General features: G+C 37.2%; 1 pseudogene; it reads left to right on the top strand.

Annotated features, from left to right (window-relative positions):
- Positions 1-8,740: 8,740 nt before the first annotated feature.
- LOC102497554 (rRNA-processing protein FCF1 homolog pseudogene) lies at positions 8,741-9,418 on the top strand (annotated as a pseudogene).
- The last annotated feature ends 10,116 nt before the right edge of the window (positions 9,419-19,534 follow it).

The following is a 19,534-nucleotide window of genomic DNA, read 5'->3' as shown; positions in this document are numbered from 1 at the left end:
GTAGTCGACCTGGGTCCGGCAAAATGTGTCCCACCCTCCAGCATCCAACCTACGGAGCATACCCATGGTGGAATCCAAACAGATCCCTGCCTTACAATTGGAACATTTCCAGAACTTAATCCATGAGCATTGGATATTGAAAAGAAAACCGAAACAAAACCAGGCCCATCCATACACTTTGATTTGTCATGGTGTCAGCGTAGCAGCCTACAACTAAGTTCCTAAATGCCACTTTGGACTAATTTTAAAAAGAATCCCAGTTTTTACTTTTACTTGATGGTGAAATTGGTTGTTCTTGTATTTTATGGGGAAAAAAAGATTTTTTTAACCTTCATACATAGAAGCAAAAAAACTTTAACTGCTGTAAACCTTCAAAAGTTAATAGAAGTGAGATTATACTGGTTTGTTTCTTATGTTGATTGGAGAAAAATTTAATTGCTGCATTTCGCAGTGACCCATTTACATGGCATTCTCAGCTTAGACTGCAAAAGAAAAAATACTTGTGGTGAAATGTTGGAATAAAAAAAATAGATGTGTAATTAAGTTACTGATTTAGGATTTTTCTTCATTTTTTAATGTAGGCATTTATAGTTATAAATTTCCTAATGATCACTCCTTTTGTCACATTACATTAGTTTTGGTATGTTTTCTTTTTATTTTCATATATCTGAAAGTATTTTCTAATTTCACATGTAATTTCCCCTTTGACTCACTGATTTTTTTTTTTTTAATTTCATTCCATTGTGGTCAGATTACATACTTGGTATAATTTCAATCATTTTTAATCTAAGACTTGCTTTTGTAGCCTAAAAATGGTTTATTCAGAAAGATATTTCATGTGCACTTGAGAAAAGTATGTATTCTTCTGCTGTTATGTACAGAGTTCTATATACGTCTGTTAGGTCTAGTCGATTTTAGTGTTTTCGAAGAGTTTTCTTTCCTTTTCAGAGAGAGATTTTTGCTATAGAGCTTGTGTGTTTATCAGAGGCACAGAAAGTGAGAAATCAACTCACCCTACCCCACACACACACACCCCCGGTGAGGGATGACTCCACTGCAATCACCTCTCCATTCTCCTCTTGGGATTTTAGGCAGGCACACACATGCACCCAGCATGAGGCTTAAGCCACCAGGTCCAGGACTCGAAATGTAGTTGACTTCGTGGGAGTCCAGTGACATAACCATTACACCACCTGCTAATCCCAAAGAGTTTTATTTCTTTAGTCATCTTCTTTATAGTTCTACCAGTTATTGAAGGTGTGGTTCTAAATCTCCACCCATTATTGTAGAACTATTTCTTCCTTCAATTTTGTGATGTTTTGTTTCACATATTTTTGGTACATTGTTAGGTATTATAGGTTTATAGTTACAGCTTCTTGCTGAATTGCCTCTATTTTCAATATGGAACAATCATTTGTTTCTTGTAACTACATTTGTCTTAAAATCTATTTTGTTTCATAATTTTATAGCCACCACAGCCCATAGCTCTCTTTTGGTTACTATTTGCATGGAATATCTTTCCCATTCTTTCACTTTCAACTTGTTTGTATCTCTAGATATAAAGTGAATCTTATAGACAATGTCTACTTGAATTCTTTTTTTAAATCCACTCTCTCAATTGACCTTTTAGTAATATTTTATGTTCTTTCCCTTTATTCATAATAGAGCATGTACATGCATGAGAGATAGAGAAAGCACACACCCACCCCCTCGTGGGGACAGTCATGCCACAATCCCTTCTTCATTTCTCTCTTGAGATTTTGGACATGCAGAGATATGTGTTCTGCATGTTTTTCAAGCCACTGGGTACAGGACTCAAACCACACAGTCACCCATGTGGGATCTAGCTGCCTTAATTGCCATGTCATGGCCTGGTTTGATTTAATTTAATCTAAAAATTATTTTTAAAATAATTTATTAAAAATTTACTTAGCAATAACACTGTTAAGAGAATGAAAAGACAAACCATGGACTGGGAGAAAATATTTGAAAAGATGTATCCTCTGAAGGATTTTTATCCAAAATATGTAGGAACTCTTAAAACTAAACAAGAAATAAACCTGCTTTTTAAAATGGGCAAAATATGGGACCAGCAGATGACATAATAGTTATGTTGCTGGACTCCCACATAGTCGACTAAAGTTCAAGTCCTGGACCTAGCAGCTTGAAAACATGCTGGGTGTGTGTGCATGCATGCCCAAATCCAGATGGGATTGATGCAGGAGAAGGGATTGTAGCAGAACCATGTCCCATTGTGGGGTGCTTTCTCCCTCTCTCTCTCTGTCTCTCTCTCTCTCTCTCTCGTGTCTCTCTCTGTCTTTCTGGCAAATTTACGTGCTCTATAGCGAAAAAAAAAAAAAAACCCTAAAAAAAATTCTTTTAAATAAAATAAAATGGGCAAAATATCTAAACCAATGAACAGATAGAAAATAAGCACACAAAAAGATGCTCAACATCAAATGTCATCATGTAACTGCAAAATAAAACAATGAAATACCACTACACACCCATTAGAATGGTCAAAATCCAAAACACTGACAACAAATGCTGATAAAGAAGTGGAATAACAGGAATTCTCACTCACTGCTGTTGGAAATGCAAAATGATATGGCTACTCTGGAAGATGATGTGGCCATATCTTACAAAATTAAATATAATTTTACCTATAATACTGCAATTGCTCTACTTCAAATTTATCCAAAGGAGTTGAAAAGTTATCCACACATAAAAACCTTCAAGTAGAGACAGCCAGTGGAATGGTGATAAGGCAGTTGTATCCTACATGGCCAACTGTGTAGTTTGAGTCCTGAACTCAGTGGCTTGAGAAATGTGCTAGGTGCATATGTGTACATGACTAAAATCCTGAGAAGAGAATGGAGAAGAATTGCAGCATGGCCATTTCCCAAGGGGATGATTTTTTACTCGCTTTCTCTTTTGTTCTTCCCAGTAAGTGCACATACCCTATATAGAAAAGAAAGAAAGGGGACCAGCAGTTAGTGTAATGGCTATGTTGCTGGACTCCCAGTTAGTCAACCATGGTTCGAGTCCTGGACCCGGTGGCTTAAACTCACACCAGGTGCATGTGCGTGCGTGCCCAAGATCCCGAGAGGAGAATGGAGGAGAAGGGGTTGCGGCATGGCCATACCCCCTAGGGGGCGATTTCTCGCTTTCTATCTCTCTGTCTCTCTCTGTCTGGCGAGCGCATGCGCCCTATAGCAAAAACCTCTTCAAAAAAAAAAAGGAAGAAAAGAAAGAAAGAAGGAAATAAAGAAAGACAGACTTGTACATGGATGTTTATAGAAATTTTAGTCATGATTTACAAAATCTGGAAGCAACCACAATGTTTGTCAGCAGCTGGATAGAAAAATAAACTGTGGTATATCCAGACAATGGAGTATTACTCAGTGCTAAAAAGAAATGAGCTATCAAAGCATTAAAAGACATGGAAATCATTTTCTGTTTTATTTTGTTTTTATAAAGTTTACTCTTGAACATTAGCCAGTCCATTTTTCAGTGTTCTTTTCATTTTCTTTTTTCACTTAAAATTTTATTTGACAAATAATAATTTTATATATTTATGGAGTAAAATGTAATGTTTTAATGTATATGCACATTTTGAAATGATTATATCGAACTACTTAACATATTCATCACCTCAGACACTTATTTTTTTTGTAGTGAGACCATTCAAAATCCCTTATTTTAGCAATTTAGAAATACATAATACCTTATTATATACCATGCTGTGCAATATATCTCAAAATATTATTTCTTTTGTCTAGCAAAAATTTGGTACTCTTTGGCCAACATCTCCCCATTCTCCAATCCTCTCAGGTTCTTTAACCACCATTCTACTCACTACTTCTATAAGTTCGACTTTTGTAGATTCCATATATAGATGAGATTATATAGTATTTGTTTTTCTATGCCTGGCTTATTTCACTTAGCATAATATCCTCCAACTTCATCCATATTGTTGAAAATCCCTTTTTAATTGTGGAATAGTATTCCATTGTGAGTTTACATTTCCTTCATTCATATATTCATGAGCATAGAGGTTGGTTCCTTCTTTTGGCTATTGTGAATAACGTCATGCTTTGATGAACATGGAAGTGCAGATATATCTCTCTGACATATTTACTTCATTTTTTTGGATATATAGTCAGTATTGAGATTGTTGGATCACATGGAAATTATATTTTCAGTTTTTTGAGGAATCTCCATACTTTTCTCTATAATGACTATAATAATTTACCTTTCCACCAACAGTGTACAAAGGTTTCCTTTTATACACATCCTTCCCAACACCTGTTATCCTTCTCTTTTGATGAGAGTCATTCTAATAGTTGTGAGGTGATTATTCTTTGTGATTTTAATTTGCATTTTCCCAATGATTAGTGATGTCAACCATTTTTCAAAACCTATTTGGTCATTTGTATGTCTTTATATGAGAAAAGTCTATGGAAACCTTTTTCTCTCACACAGAGGATTGTCTCTTCACTCTGTTGAGTTTCCTTTGCTGAGCAGAATATTTTCAGTGAGCTGCAATCCTTTTGGTCTATTTTTGCTTTTATTTCCTGTGCTTTTGGGGTCATATTAAAAAAAAAACATTGTCTAGACTAATGCCATATGCTTTTCTCCTGGTTTTCCTTTCTAGTAGCTTAAAAATTTCAGTTCTTACCTTGAAGTCTTTCATTCATTTTGAGTTGATATTTTGGTTATGGTGTGAGATAAGACCACAACTTTATGAAAATATCTACTGCAGTGATAAATGCATAGTACTCGGCACATAATATAATAGTTAACTCTGCTATTATTAGAGACTCATGGAGCTGAATGGGTCCTCAGCCTGTACAGTGACCCCAGAACTACCACCTCTCCCAGTACCTTAATCTAGCATCTAGTTTTACATCCAATTAAGTGCTGTCTCTTTATAGTAATTAAGCCTATGTATTCTAGTTTACACAATTGTAATACTGCAGAACAATTTATTTCTTTACATTAACGTTCAAGAGCACTGGATTAGCAGTCTAAAGCCTGAATTCTAGTCACGGTTTAACAACTACAAAACTAGATGCTCTTGAGCACTTGTTTTTTGCCTACTGTAAGAGAATAATAAATTCTACCCAATCTACTTTGCAAGGTTATTGTGAGATTGTGTAAAGTAATGTGCCTGATTATGGTTTGAAAGTTTAAAGGTCTGTACAAAAGTAAAGTATTACAGTTACTTGAAAAAAATGTATTAAGTCTTTTCTTAGCCTTCTCCATTCAATCCTAATTAGTCTCTAACTCTCTCTATGTTCATCTTAAAATGTGGAGGCACAAATGAATATTTATTATAGGATACTCTATGGAAGGCTTCACAGAGAAGGTGACATCAGTTCTAAATTTTGAATGATGAATAGCACATTTCTATGTAGATAAGAGACGATTTTAGACAAAAGGAACAACACAAGTAAATATATAGAGTCCAAAAAGTACATATCATATATGGTAAAGATATTTATGAATGGTGAGAGGTAAAGCAGATGAAATAGACTAGAAAAGGGGGGATAGTAAATTATATTTGGAAAGCATTGACTTCGAGATGCCTATGGAACATCTTTTTGGACAATATAAACCATATGGAGAGGTTTGGGAGTTATTGGAATATAGATATGAGGTAAATATGATGAAGGAGAGATAGTTATATTGAGTAATATTTCTATTCCTTATATGGGAAACTGGGTAGATGATGATGCTCTCATTGAGGGAAATAGCATTTAAGAAAAAGAACAGAAGGAATAAGAATCTAATGGTCTTTTGGATATGTTGGCTTTCAGATATCTATGGGACTTCCAACTGAAGATGTTTAGGAGGCATTTGGATATATAGATGACATTCTAGAATAATATTTTTGTTTGAGATACAGAGATATAATATAGATGATAGTTAAAGTAAAGGAAATGGGTGAAATTGCCCAAAAATAGTATGTGGGATAAGAACACTATGTCCTTGGAGCCATAGTGAAAGATAGCATTTAAGAACTAAGCAGAGGAGAAGGATCCAGTAGAAGAGATTGAGGTGAAAGTAGATATGAAACCAAGAGAGAGGGGTGTTACAGAAGCCAAGGGAAGGAGATAGTTGAAGGAGGAAGTAGCCAACCATGTGAAATGCTGAAGATTGACTAAGTAAAATAAGAACTGGCAAGTATCTATTGAATATTTCTTGGATACTTAATTTTCACTTGAAATTTTCTGAACTTAAAGGACTCGAGAAAATCAAACCCAAAAGGAAGAAGAAGCATTGGCAGTCCACCTCTTATTTCTCATCCACCTGGTATGGACCTTCCTATACAGAACCTTCCCAAATTCACTAGTTACTATGTACAATCCAACAGCTTGGTTTCCTTTCTGTCCCTGAGTGATCAGACAAGGAAACACTGAATACTTGTTGCAACACTTGTAATCAATTTCAGCAAAGAAAAAAGAAAAGAAAAACTTACCTCCTAATGGAACTGACCATACAGACCTCCCCAGGATGCAGACTTTTATGTGCTGTGCCTGCAGTATGTTAAGAAAACTAAAACTGATTCTGTAACAAAAGGGCCAAAGTGTCAAATCACTAAAAGCAGAAAATTCCACTTTCAACACAGATGCCAACTCTCACACTGGTTTATGATGAGAGAAAGTGAAGATTTACAATATGCTTTCCATAAAGTCCTGACAGCCATTGAACTGAGACCTCAGGGGGCCAGCTGAGAGGTTCTACCTCATTACTCAAGGAGAGAGTGCAAGGGGAAAGAATGCTTAGTCACAGAACAGGCTTTGTCTTTAAGAGGACCACCTCTCACATCTGGACTTCTTGAACTCTGTGACATGAGATTTTTCAATATTTATAACAGAATCAAAGCAAGAGTAAATTGGCCCCTCATCTCAAGCTCAAGGAAGAGTATTCATGTATCAACTATAGATTAATTGCTTATAGTCATTCTTCTGGCATCTTGGAAGCTATACAAGTGATAACAAGCTAGGTGATGCTGCAGTAAGTGATCTAAAAATTTTAGAGACTTATAATAAATGTCTATTTCTTGCTCATATTCCATGTCCAACACAGATTGGTGGGGGATAAATGAGGAGGGATATATTCATAGATCTTAGTTGCCCTCATTCTGGCACCCCAGATAATGAAAAAGCACCATGTGGAATGTTGCCAGTCAACACAACATGTAGAAAAGAAAAGGTGGCAGATAAATACTATTTTTGAACCTTCCATGGAGAAATGACACATGCCACTTTTGCTCATATTCATTTACCAAAACAAGTCATATATCTGAGCCTGATTGTTTTATGATGGTGTCTGTATGCACACATGACCGAGAGAAAAGGGGAAAGAAATAAAACAGCCTCAACAGTGTCCTGCCATGCAGCAATTCCCAATCTCCACCCCGCCGCCCCAGGATCACCAGAATCCTTAGTATACTTGCGAGTAGAAGCAGCACTATAGTCCCGCATACCACCAACTGCACCACACAGACTGGGTCTGAACCTGATTTTAAAGGAATAAGGAAGTTAATTTTTCTATAGGTAGAGACACTGCAGGGAAGAACAACATATACAGATGGACAATGTGATAGTCTACTAGAGAATTCATAATAAATAAGTGTAAAACCTTGACTAGATTACATAATAAGTGCTCTCTGAACATGAGTGTCTAGGTACCTGTCAAAAATGTCCATTGCCTTGGGAACCAGCAGTTAGCATAATGGCTATGTTGCTGGACTCCCACGTAGTCAACCGCGGTTCACGTCCCGGACCCGGTGGCTTAAAACTCACGCTGGGTGCGTATGCGTGTGTGCCCGAGATCCCAAGAGGAGAAGGGAGGAGAAGGGATTGCGGCGTGACCATCCCCTCTGGGGGGTGATTTCTCGCTTTCTGTCTCTATGTCTCTCTCTGTCTGTCTGGTGAGCGCACGTGCCCTATAGCGAAAAAAACCTCTCCAAAAAAAAAAAAAAATGTCCATTGCCACTAGCCGATTACTGTACCTCAGAATCCACTATTGAAAATTTACTCCATGGTGTTTAAAACACTGTACTACCGGCAGCCATTGGCAACCAAAGAGCAAATGCCTGGGGTCCAATGGCATATTAACTTATATAAAATTAATATAATATTCCTACAGTGAGCTGTTATCATTGGAAGCTGGGAGCACAGTCCTAAGACATACTATGTAATACCTACCATATGTCAGACACTGTAGGCTCTTTCACATACGGCATTATACTTTCTCCCCTTGTCAGTTGCAATTTAAAAACAAGGAAAAGGATGACAAGTTGACATAAACTCTGAAACTGGGGTTGGCAGCTAACCCTGTCTCCCAGTCCCTGATAAGGATTCACAAGGGAGGAGTTTGAGCTTTGCCTATTCCCTTTGCCTATGACAGCTGCTGGAAAACTGTACTACTACTGTTCATGCTCCTGGTTGTGCAGTAAGAGAATGCTGGCAGACAGAAGAAAAAAACTTTCAATCTGATTGGTAGGAGAAAGGGGTAACAATTCAGAGAAAGGATTGGTTCTACAGAAGTGCTTAAAACACCATTTTAACAAGTTTTGAGAGCACTGTGGGCTGGACTCAGACACATGCATCTACATGTTCAAGGTGTGCCAATAAGCTGGAAGCCACATGTCTGGGGAAGGCCTGATACAATTCAACAAAAGCAATAAGAAGGAAGATGCTGGAAGAAACCTGAGTGTGGTGTGAGCATGGGGAAACTAAAGAAAATGAGAAAGTATGCGACATGAACCGAATGCTCAGTCTCAGGGATCAGAGGCTTAAAGAAAAGGATAGATTAAAACCTAAAAAGAAAGAAAAGAAAGATCCTAGCACGCTGAAGGAAAGAGACGTCCCCCAACACCCTTCCTGCTTTTTCTTTCAATATAATACATAGCTGGGTCCACCTTACCACATCCTGGTTGATACCAACTTTATCAGCTTTTCCATTAAAGCCAAACTGGACTTAGTGCAGTCGATGATGGACTGTCTGTATGCCAAGTGTATCCCTGGTATAACTGACTGTGTAATGGCCGAAATTGAGAAATTGGGGCAAAAGTATCAAGTGGCTCTAAGGATCGCTAAGGATCCAAGATTTGAACGATGACCATGCACACATAAAGGAACCTATGCAGATGACTGCTTAGTACAGAGAGTAACTCAGCACAAGTGTTACATCGTGGCCACAGCTGACCGAGACCTTAAAAGAAGAATCCGGGAGATCCCAGGAGTTCCTATCATGTACATTTCTAACCATAGATACAACATTGAGCGGATGCCAGATGATTATGGAGCCCCTCGGTTCTAATTCTTAAAGGACAAAGTTCCTCTGCCTTTCTTTGACCAAATATCTCTGTTGCCAGTTCATTAAACATGCTGTTTGCCATGAATTATTATTCTGTCCACCTATGAGCTGTGTAATGAGCTGAGTATGGTCAAGTACACTTACTTTTCAATGCTGTTTGGAAAATGTTTGTTTCATTTAAAAGCTTGCTGTATCTTTTTATTTTTTAAACTCATTGCATTTTTTTATAAATCAGATGCTTAGATGATTGCTTACATAATTTGATGATCATTGTTTTGTATCGATTTATTCAACAGTTATTAAGTTTATAGGACATATTTAAGAGGATACATTTCTGCCCTCAAGAAATTTACATTATGGTAGCAGAGAAAAACATGTAAATAAATAAATACAGTAAAAAATAGTACGAGGGTAAAAGTATCAGATAAGACACAAAAAGGAATAATTATTGGGTCATCAGAAAAGTCAAGGTGCTTTTCAATATTTTTCTGCACAAAAATGTGTTATGACTTTTTAGATGACCCAGTATTTCTTTTTACAGGCATACCTTGTTTTATTACACTTCCCAGATAATGTATTATTTACAAATCAAAGGTTTGTGATAGAGCCAGTGTGTTACTACCATTTTTTCCCAATAATATGTGCTCATTTCAAAACAAACAAAAAAAAGTAATAAGAAGCAGACAATAAAGAGACTCAACTAGACACACACTTTCAATGATCTTGAATGGAATTCATTGGACCATGCTTATCTATAAAGTGGGAGATAAATATAACTGCCACTGTGACAAGGAGCAGTCTCTGCAGTGATAACAATCTCCTACTATCAATATACCCAAGTGGATAGTTTTATTTTTGAGGCATAAATTTATGTGTTTAATGAATAAAGAAAGGGATAGTTCCAATAGAGTTCTTGTGCTGTAACCCACCTCTAGCCCTGCAACCAGCTAGGATCACCGCCATGCACATACTTGTCTGCCTTGTACAGGCAGATATTAGGTTATAAACCTGAGACATCTCCGTGTGGCCCCAGCATCACAGAGCATTCCATTACCACTGCACCACAGCAGCTGGCGTAGTAACCAGTTTTAATGCTGAATGTGCAGAGCAAGGCGAAGTCCAAGACTGTTTCTACATCTTTGAAATGGATAGTAGCTTGGCCTATTCATCAGTGATCTCACACCTCAGTGTGAGTGAGTTCTTGATTGTCACCTTTGTATTACTGGCTGCCCTCTGTCTTGGGAAGGTTCTTTAACTGACTGATGGTGGGAGCCAAGGGAATAGAGCAGTTTACCCACTTATCTTTCTGGCAGGATCTTGGAACCTGGTAGCAGATGGTTGTGACTTTCCATGCCATTCTAAACTCCCAAAGGTGCCTGCTTCATATCATGGTGTGGTGAATGACCAGCTTAGGAGGAATCATAGAAAAAGGATGATTATTTATCACCAATATGGTTGCATTTTAAATATATTGCCCTTTTTTTCATTTCTAGAGGGCACATGTGCTCATCAGAGAGACAGACAGACAGAAAAAGTCAGAGACAGAGCCAGCAAAAGAATGCATTTCCCTAATGGAACATGGTCTTTTTTCTCCATTTCTCTGTCCTGTCAGGATTTAGAATAAATACTTACAGGTACCTGATATGTTTCTCTAGTCACCAGAGCTGGGTCATGTGGGATCTCCTTATGCATACCTCTTAACCACTGCATCACAGGGCTGGCCCTCTTGTCTCTTCTTTAATCCTTGAAACCAGAACAGACTCAGTCAGATTTCTCAACCGGTCCTGCTCTGTCTTATCTCACCTTTAATATTGCTGCTCCTTTTGCTTTGCATTCTCTTCTCAGTAGAACTGCCTTCCCTTTGTTCCTTATTTTCTGTGTTTCCCCTATGGAGATATAGAGATAATGCAATAGGGCATATGAAAACAGAGGCTATTGTGTTATCTCTTGGTATCAAAAGGTACATGTAGGAATGTTATAATGGAAAAGAAGGTGTGGTAAATTCCCTGTTTTTTTCTTTTTTAGACATATTTTTATAAGATTTTAAGATGCTCTATTTCTTTCATTTGAAAAAAAAAGTCATGAGTTGTCCATGGTCACACAGGTAGTCTGAGAAGTCATTATGAGTTCAGGGAAAGGTATAGCACATAGGATGCCATTTAGTGAGGACAATTAATAGAGACAGCAGCAAGATACTATGGTTAGGGGACAGAATGTACCTTATATCCCATAATACAAGACACACCTACCCCATGGAGAAATCCCAACAATAGCTTTGACCTACTTCACAGTTCTTCGTAGAGACAGATATTTCTTAATCTAGTCTTGGATTGCGTAGTGTTTTTGGTTGTTGTTGTTTGTTTCTTTGTTTTGCTTTTTTGTTTTTTTGAGAGAGAAAACCAACCTGATTCGCAGAATAATCTTTTGCTGAACCATCTCCAGGGGCCTGGAGAAGTTTCTTCCAGAAGACTCCTGTCAGTAGAGTCTAGCCTCCCAATCAGCCTTCTACCAGTGGCTACTAGTACCTTTGCATGATTGTGCATTGAATTATAAAAGGCTTCCAAGATGGATAATATTGGCTGACTTTTAACTGTATCTGCCAAATAGTGAATTTGCAGGGAAGTAAAGTTTCAAAGCCATAAATGTAAATTTTTAAGTATTTTTTAAAACCCAGAAAATGGACTATAAAGTTAGTAAAGGTCAACAGCAGGATTTCTCTCTGAAAAGAGCACCAGTGAAGTGTATTCAGATGTTTAGCAAATCCCCTCCACCCAATATATGCAATTCATTTATTCATTTATCTATTCATTCAACCTATATTTATTGAGCATCTCTGTGTTCCAGGCACTGCATTAGGTGCTGGGATAAAAACAATAGACAAAATAGATTTGATTCCACCTTCATCGAGCCTACAGTCCAGTGGAAATTTGTTATGGATTTTAACAATCTTACACATTATCACAAATTAGGGCAAGTTCTGTGAAGAAGATAGATAAGGGGAGCAACTGAGAGCAAAAGGGTGGCCCCTCTTTATATTTGGATAGACAAGGAAGGCATCTTGGAAATGAGATGATATTTAGGTTGAGACTTAAGGATATGAAGGACCTGACATGATAAGCAACAAGATATTTACATGGTCTTATAATGTCTCTCCACAGGTTGCATAATAGTTGCTAAAGAAAAAGTAGTAACTAAAGTGGAGAAACAAAATAACCCTTTGACCAGGTGATCAAAATTAATATCAACAATGAGGAGCAAATGAACATTGTATGCCTCCATATACAATATCCTGAAATGAACAAAGCATCACTTATATAGTATTGTCATAAACTGAATTTAACAGTGAGGAAATTTCAAACAAAACCAAAATGAGAAAAAAATTTTTTTGAAAAGGGGGTGTATTAGTCTGCTCAGGTTACCATAATAAAATAGCAAAGATAGGGTGGCTTAAACAACAGACAATTACTTATCAAAATCTGAAGGCTAGGAAGGCCAAGATCAAGGTGCCATCAGGGTTAGTTCCTGGTGAAGCTTCTTATTTGAAGCTCAAAAGAAATTGAGCATCTCAAAAAGTCATGAAAAGGTGGCTAATGGATGGCCACCTTCTCACTCTGTCCCTACATTACTTTATCTTTGTTCTCTCATGAAGAATGAGGGCTCTCTGGTACCTCTTGATCTTCTATAAAGACACCAGTCTTATTGAATTAGGTCTCATCCACACACCTACTCCTTTTTAAGAGGTTTTAGCCATAGGGTGCATGTGCTTGTGGGGGTAGGGATGAGGTGATAGGGGCATGGAGGTGAGAGACACAGTGAGAGAGAAAGTTAAAAATCATGCCCTAGAGGGGATAGCCACATAGCTATCCTTTCTCCTCCTGGGATCTTCGGCATGGACACACATGTACCTGGTATAATTTTCAAGCCACCAGTTCCAGGATTTGATCTATAGTCAGTCACGTGGGAGTCCAACAACATAACCACTATGCCATCTGGGTCCCAGGCCCACTCTTTTAACTAATTATTCTACTAAAGGCTCTATCTCTAAATACAGCCACTTTGGAGTCAGAAATACATATAGATTTAGAGTGGGAGACACACATTTCAGTCCATAATAGGGCAACTGTGTTATTCAAAATATCAGAATATTGTAAAAGACAAAGAAAAGCTGAGAAACTCTTCCAGAGCAAAGAACAAAGGGATACATGCAAGTAATCAGTATGTGACTGTAGACTGAATCCTCTATTGGCAGGGCAAAATGCTATAAAAGGGCATTTTGAGTACAGACAGTAAATTGGATAAAGCAATTGTCTCATTGTTAAATTCTTGTGATGGACAACTATACCATAGTTTTGTGAGAGACTGCCTATATGCCAGAAATACTTGCTGAAGTATTTAGGGACAAAAGGCTATGATGGATACAACTTATTCTCTAATGATTTTTTAATATACATATAAAAAAACTAAATGACAAAACAAATGAGGCAGTGAAATGTGAATGTGAGTTGAATCTGAATAAAAGATACACAGTTCCATAAATTTGAAATTATTTTAGAAGTAAAAGCTAAAAAATGAAAAGAGAAGGTGCCAGTCATGTGACAAATGCAATTAAGGAGCCTTCTTCAAAGCTTTCTTTCTTTACCTTTAGAGCCCTTAAGAAAAGTTGTACTTAAATATTTTTTATGATTAGGGACCAGCAGTTGGCGTAATGGCTATGTTGCTGGACTCCCATGTAGTCGACTGCGGCTTGCGTCCTGGACCCAGTGGTTTGAATTCACACTGCATGCATGTGCATGCGTGCGCAAGATCCTGAGAGGAGAATGGAGGAAAAGGGATTGTGGTGTGGCCATTCCCCCTGGGGGGTGATTTCTCGCTTTCTGTCTCTCTGTCTTGCTGGTGAGTACACGCACCCTATAGCAAAAACCTCTACAAAAAAATATTTATTATGATTGATTATTTGTCAATTCCCCTACAAGACTGTGAGTTTCCTGAGGGCCTCATCAGCCTGAACCAACGCTATATACCCAGCACCCAGCGCAGTGAATTACAGACCCATAGCATAGACGACAGGATGACAGTGATATGATCTTGATTTATAGTCTTAAAAGATGTTCTGTACAAAGAGAAAAAAAAATAAGACTAGTCTTTGGAAGGAATTTTAAGTGACCTTTTCTTCATCCAAGAATCACAGACCTTTCCAAACCAATAAATAGTATATAGAAGATATAAGGAGGCATTTCAGCTACTAAGAAAGCAAAACAGGACCAACTCATGTCATGGTGGTTAAAGCAGCTGGATCCCACATGGCCAACAGTGCCATTCAAGTCCCAGACCCTGTGGCTTGAGAAATACACCAGATGTATGTACATGCATGCCCAAAATCCCAAAAGGAGGGGGATATGGACAAAGGGATTGCCGTGTGGCCATTCTCCACCTGTTTAATGAATATATAAATATATTTATATATGTTTATAAATACATATTTATATATTTTCTATAGAGCATGTAAAATCACTAGAGAGAGAGAGAGGGAGGGAGAGAAAGTGATAAATCACCCTGGGGGTCTGCCGAATGGCCATGCTGCAATCCATTCTCCTCCATTCTCCTCTCAGGATCTACGGTACATATGCACATGCTCCTGGCATGATTTTCTAGCCGCTGTGTCTGGGATTCTAAACATGAAGTCAGCCATGTGGGAATTCAGTGCTTTAACCTCCACACCACCTGCTGGCCCTGACAAAAAATTTAAAGGAAAAGAAAAGAAAACATCTTGAAGGCAACTATTCTTATACAAAAAAGATAATGTATTTAAGTTGTCCAGAATACTCATGAACATTTTCCCCAGTCTTTGCCTCTCCTTACTGATACTTTATTAGACGTTTTAATTATGAGACAATAATAATAAGGTAGCAACTGGGATGCCAAAATGTAATAAAAAAGGCACTGAGCAAAGTATTTGTTTACCTGTTCAGAGGCTATTACAATGGTCCAGGTAAAAGAGATTGATGGTTTGGGTTAAGGTGGAGATAAGAGAGTGAAGGAAGAGAGAGAAGGAGAGGGATCTGAGAGTAATTTTGAGGTTTTTTTGGTCTTTTTTGTGTTATATAACAGAATACCTGAGATTGGGTGGCTTATAAAGAGCAGATGCAGACTTCTTGCAAACTTGTAGAGTAAGAAGGTAAAAGGCAAAAAGGAATGAATGTTGTGTCCTTACATGACAGAGGAGTGGAAGAGAGCAAAATCACTCCAACAAGTCCTTTTTATAATGGCATCAATCCATTCATGATGGCAGAGGTCTATTGACCTAACACCACCCAGTAGGTCCACCTCCCAACACTGATATTTTGGAGATTAAGTTTCCAACATGAATTCTGGAGGACACATTCAGACAATAGTCGAGATCCTATTAGTTTTGCACCTAGATAGTTTTGCACCTATTAGTTTTGTCCCTTTGTATGTAGAACAACTAAGGAAGTTTGTTAACATCTGGAATTGTAGAGAAAGGTTGGGTTGACTGGGGCATAGACCCCTTTTAAAAATTTAGTTATTATATTTATTATTACTGTTATTATTATTAAACTTTGCTATAGTACACATCTGCTCACTTGAAAGAGACAGAGAGAGCAAGAGGAAAGTAAGAGAGCAAGCCACCAGGTCCAGGACTTGAACCACAGTTGGTCTTGTGGGAGTTCAGTACTAGCGACCTCTTAAAAAGCCATCTTTCTTACTCTCAACCTTCTGAATTTCTAGTTTGTATCTCTGCTGGGTTGAAAGAGGCAAATAAGCATTTTGGCTGAATCACAGACTTCATGAAAGACTAAAAAGAATCAGAAACGAAACATTGCTCATGAAGTGCTTCATTATGGACAAACTTTGCCTAATTATTTCCCAATAATTTGAATAATCTATCTGAGGTTAATTAAAAATTAATTGTATTTGTAATTAATACTTCAGCCCTTTCATGGAAAAAATAAATATATACTTTTAAAAATTACAACCATGACTTTGAACTGGATAAAATTCACCAATCTTACTCATATTTCTCATCATTAATATGTATGTGTCTATTTGTATATTAAGTTATAAACATATTTTAGAACATATGTGGGGGGTTTCTGTATCTATCAACATGATCAAAATATCAAGCAGTTCCAAAACACTTTATGTTACCTTTCTACAACCATACCCTGTACCTGCTTCCACTACTCCCTCTTGGTGCTAATCCCCAGAAAAATCCTAATTTGTCCTCCATTACTAAAATTTATCACATTAAACATATGATATAAATGGAATTATACAGTACATAACTTTAGGGATTGGCTTTTTTCCATGCAGCAGGTATTAATGGTGTGTTATTCTGAATTGAAAAGTACTATTCCATGGTGTGAATATACCATATTTTCTTAACCACTGGCCCATTTAAAGGCCTGTGGGGATGATTTAAATTTTTGGCTAAGAACAAAGCTCCTGGGCCATCAGATGATGTGAAGGTTAAGGTGGCTGGAACTCACATAGCTGAAAGCCCAGTTCAAGTCTCAGACCCAGTGGCTTGAAAAATACACAAGGCGGGACCAGCAATTGGTGTAATGGCTATGTAACTGGACTCCCATGTAGTTGACTGCAGTTGGAGTCCCAGACCCAGTGGCTTAAACTCACACCAGGCACATGTGCGTGTGTGCCCAAGATCCTGAGAGGAGAATGGAGGAGAAGGGATTGTGGTGTAGCTATCCCTACTGGGGGGTGATTTCTCGCTTTCGGTCTCTCTCTCTCTCTCTGTCTTTCTGGCGAGTGCACACACCATATACCAAAAAGCTCTCAAAAAAATAATACACAAGGCATGTGTGCGCATATGCCCAAAATCTTGAGAGGCAAATGGAGAAGGGATTGCATCATGCCTCTCACCCCTACAAGGGGTGCTTTCTCACCCCACTGTCCTGTCTCTATTTCCAATGAACATACACATCCTATCACAGAAATTAAAAATCACAAATGAAAGAACAAAGCTGCTATAAACACATATATATAGGTTTTTGTGTCAATATAAATTTTCATTTCTCTGGGATAAATGCCCAATAGTGCAATTACTGTGTCATGTGATAATCCCAAATTTAGATTTATAAAAACTACCAAATTATTTTATAAAGTGGATGTACCATTTTACATTCTTATCAGCAAAATATGAATGGTCCAATCCCTACACAATTACATTAGCATTTTTTTTCATTACTTTTTTTTTTGAGAGATTTTGCTGTAGGGTGTGTGCGTTCACGAGAGAAACAGAGAGATACAGGGAGAAAGAAAGCAAGAAATCACCCTCCGGGGGAATGGCCGCATCGCAATGCTTCTCCATTCACCATTCAAGAGTTTAGGCATGCTCACACATGTGCCCAGAGTGAGTTTCAAGCCTCTGGGTCTGGAACTTGAACCATGGTCAGCCATGTGGTAGCCCAGTGATGTAACCACACCACCATCTGCTGCTCCCTTTTTTCATTACTTTTTTATAAAAAGTTTCTTTCATGAGCGAGGGAGATTAAGAAAGTGAGAAAGATATACCCTCAACACAAACCCACACTGTGATTCCCTCACTCCAGCCTTCCCAGCCAGATAGGATCATGAGCACAAATACCTGGCTTTTTTTTTTTCATTAAGTTTTATTTTAACCATTCTTGAAAGTTTTTGTAGTAATATCTCATTATGGTTTTAATTTGCATTTCCTGGTGGCTAATGATGTTGACCATCTTTTCATATGCTTAGTTGACATCTTTATTTCCTTTTTGGCAAAATGTTTTCAGCCTTTTGCTCATTTTTAATTAAATCATTTGTTTGGGTTTTTACTGTTGAATTTTAAGAGATTTTTAATATATTCTAGATACTAGTCATTTGTGGCATATCTTGTTTGCAAATATCTTCTTTCAGTCTCTAGGTTGTCTTTTCATCTTCTTCACACAGAAGTCACATATAAAAAGCTTCTAATTTTGATGAGGCCCAATTTATCAATTTTTCCTGTATGAATTGTGTTTTGGTGTCAGATCTAAGAACTCTTTGTGTAGCTATAGATCCCATATATATATATATATATAATTTTCTCTTTATTCTTATTTGAAAAGTAAAGACATCTGTTTCCAGTTGCAAAGGCATTGAAGCACAAAGACAAGGAAACACCCAGGGAGTTTAACCCTCCATAAAAGAATCCCCAACCGAAAAGACAAAATGAAGAACCAGATAGCACCACCTGCTCTCTACTTACTATATTAATTTTTGTAATTTGTTTAAAATCTCAGTCAAGTTTTATTTTTTTGCCTGTGGTGTCCATTGCTATTGCACTACTAACCCTGGCCATAGATAGAATGATATAGATATAGATAGACAGATAGATAGGTAGATAGATGATAGATAGATATAGATAGATAATAGATAGATAGATAGGTAGATAGATGATAGATAGATATAGACAGATATAGACAGAGAGCTATAAATATAGATATATAAAAAGCTACAGATAAATTTGGGGAGATGACATTTCTACTATGCTGAGTTGTTTGATCCATTAACATACTATGTCTTTTCATTTATTTAGGTCTTTCACTCATCTACTTTGTGATATTCTAGAATATAGATTCTATATATTTTTTAAAAAAAACTTATACTTTAAGTGTTCCATTTTCTTTGGAGGCATTATAAATATTATAATGTATTTGGTTTTAATTTCATTTATCTCACATGTTTATTTGTTAGTATCTAAAAAAACAATTGATTTTTCAATGCTGATGTACCCCACAATCTCGCCAAATCCACTCATTAGTTCAAAGAGCATTTATTTTGCAAATCACTTGGTAATTTCTACATACACAGTTCTGCCATCTGTAAATGAGGATGTTTTTATTTTTTTCCCTTCCAGGGTGCCTTTTATTTCTTCTTCTTCCCTAATTGCAATGACTAGAACTTTCAGTAGGTATTAAATAGGAGTGGTAAATGTGTAAATCGTTGTCCTTTTCCCAATCTAAGGGGAAAAAGAAACATTTGGTCTTTCATTATTATGTATAATCTTATTTGCCATTCTCTTGTAGATGTTCTTTATCAAGTTGAGGTAATTATTCTCATTTATTTTTTTATTTGCTTTTCCAACTTTATTTAGAAAAACAAATCCAGGTCCCAGTGGCCCCTGATGTGCCGGAACCTCCACCCCAGCCATAATTTAAATAAC

This window comes from Tupaia chinensis, unplaced genomic scaffold (genome assembly GCF_000334495.1).
Source record: "Tupaia chinensis unplaced genomic scaffold, TupChi_1.0 Scaffold144991_2, whole genome shotgun sequence".
Lineage (NCBI taxonomy): Eukaryota > Metazoa > Chordata > Mammalia > Scandentia > Tupaiidae > Tupaia > Tupaia belangeri.
The sequence above is the reverse complement of the archived record's forward strand: the minus strand, read 5'-3'. Positions and strand labels throughout refer to the sequence as shown.